The sequence below is a fragment of the Lampetra fluviatilis genome, chromosome 3 (genome assembly GCF_964198595.1).
Source record: "Lampetra fluviatilis chromosome 3, kcLamFluv1.1, whole genome shotgun sequence".
NCBI classification, from domain to species: domain Eukaryota; kingdom Metazoa; phylum Chordata; class Hyperoartia; order Petromyzontiformes; family Petromyzontidae; genus Lampetra; species Lampetra fluviatilis.
In genome coordinates this window covers 5,344,052-5,346,551 of record NC_136277.1, presented here as the reverse complement: position 1 = coordinate 5,346,551, position 2,500 = coordinate 5,344,052, and positions in this window count along the sequence as shown.

The following is a 2,500-nucleotide window of genomic DNA, read 5'->3' as shown; positions in this document are numbered from 1 at the left end:
TCCACACACAGGGCACCCAGTGAGAGATACACACACACACACACAGGGCACCCAGTTAGAGATACACACACACAGGACACCCAGTGAGAGATATCCACACACAGGGCACCCAGTGAGAGATACACCACACACACAACACAGGGCACCCAGTGAGAGATACACACACACAGGGCACCCAGTGAGAGATATCCACACACACACACAGGGCACCCAGTGAGAGATATCCACATACACACGGGGCACCCAGTGAGAGATATCCACACACAGGGCACCCAGTGAGAGATACACACACACACAGGGCACCCAGTGAGAGATACACACACACAGGGCACCCAGTGAGAGATATCCACACACACAGGGCACCCAGTGAGAGATATCTACACACACAGGGCACCCAGTGAGAGATACACACACACAGGGCACCCAGTGAGAGATATCCACACACACACACAGGGCACCCAGTGAGAGATATCCACACACACACAGGGCACCCAGTGAGAGATATCCACACACAGGGCACCCAGTGAGAGATATCCACACACAGGGCACCCAGTGAGATATCCACACACACACAGGGCACCCAGTGAGAGATACACACACACAGGGCACCCAGTGAGAGATATCCACACACACACAGGGCACCCAGTGAGAGATACACACACACAGGGCACCCAGTGAGAGATATCCACACACACACAGGGCACCCAGTGAGAGATACACACACACACACGGGGCACCCAGTGAGAGATATCCACACAGTCATAAAAATATAAAAAACATACATTCTTATGCAAGCACGTCGACGCATGTGTAGTGATTGTAGCATCACTACTGTGTATACACGCACACGTGTGACGTCACTATGCCGGGAGCGTCGCTACCACGTGGGTCTACACACACACATGACATCATCCCGGCTGGAGGCGAGAATGACGTCAGGGCCGGTTCGGGACTGGGGAGGCCACGGGGGTGCTGTGAGGCCGTGGCACTCTCTGTGATCCCGACAGGACACGTGACCGGATCCCAGTGGGGGCTGGGGGGCCCAGGGGGCACCTCGGGGGGGGGGGGGGGGGCACGTGGACAGCAGGGGGGCTTCGAGAGGGTTCTCGAAGGGAGGCGTGGCCGGGGTGGGGCCCGGGCACGCCGAGCCACATATAAGAAGCCTCCTCACGCGGTTCGAGGCTGCCCGTGCCAAGAATGAAGATGCATCGTGAAGACACCAAGAAGAGTCAAGCCTCCAGTCAGTGGACCTGCCAGTAGCCCACCTGGCTGGGTCACGCTAGAGTAGCTGAGAGTTAGAGAAGTGTGTGTTAGTTAGAGTAGGTCGGTGGTCACCAACCTAGGTGTAATGTACAGTGTTATAATACTTACCGTTCTAATAAATGAGTGTTGCCTCCCAAGCAGTGTGTGCGCCTAAATCGAACCCTCAACATTTGGTGTTAGAAGTGGCTAGCGTTAGGTGTTATCCTAGTCAGTATAGAATGTGCACGATTACTACAACTTACCTTGACGCTTTCACACGACGGGGACGGCGGGAAAATCATCTTCCGGGCAGCCCCGGGGTCTGCAGCCTCGGTGAAGGAGGGAGATGGCGCTGCAAGCGGGGCAGCAGGACGCACATCACGTCGCTGCTTCGCTGCCATCGAGAGAGAGAGAGCGCCGGAGCTGGAGGAGCGAGGACGCCGCCGCTGCTGCGGGTGCCTGGGCGGGAAATTCGCGCGGGAAATTCGCGCGGGAAATTGCGCGCGCTGCTGACACCTTTGCGGCCAGTCGGGACGCGGTTCCCGCCAAAACGGCGTTCCTGCCATTTTCAACACCTGCGGAGGGAGATTTTCCGCCATCTTGGTGGCATCCTGTCGAAAGAGGATGCCGTGCTCACCATCCAAGATTCTTCAAGTTCCACCATGCCATCCTCCGTCCCTCAGTCTCGAAGGTGAGTCGTGACACAATGGTCCTAAAAACACACCTCACCCATCTAACGCACGCCAGGTTGTTTTTGCGTCTTGTTTTTTTTGATTGCTGGGTTGTGGTACGTGTTTTTCTGGCTGTGTGAGTGCAGAATGAACGCGGCGTCTGTGCTCGTGTGTTGCTGTGGAAATTTTTTTTTGCGTGCAGTTACTGGATCGTTATCTTCATGTGGCAGTTAATGATTAATTCGTTGTCGGGTGTCCAGAGCTCCGTTAACATCATGTGGGTTGCCGTGTTAATGACTCGCGTTGTTACATAGTTTTTGTTGTTGCGGAGTCGCGATTGTTATTAGGTATACTGAATGGAGCTTCGCTTGTGATTGTCAATGTGTGACTGTCAGACACTTTGATCGTCATTGTTGCGAAGGTACAGACCGTATAGAGCTTTGCTCGAGAGTGTTAACAGTGTATGGACTGTTGGGTACTTGCTTGTGATTAATTACTATGTACGGATTGTCTGGAGTATTGCTTGTATGTGTTGTGATGTTGTGAAATTGCGATTGTGCGTGGGATGACTGAGTGTTGCGTGTTTC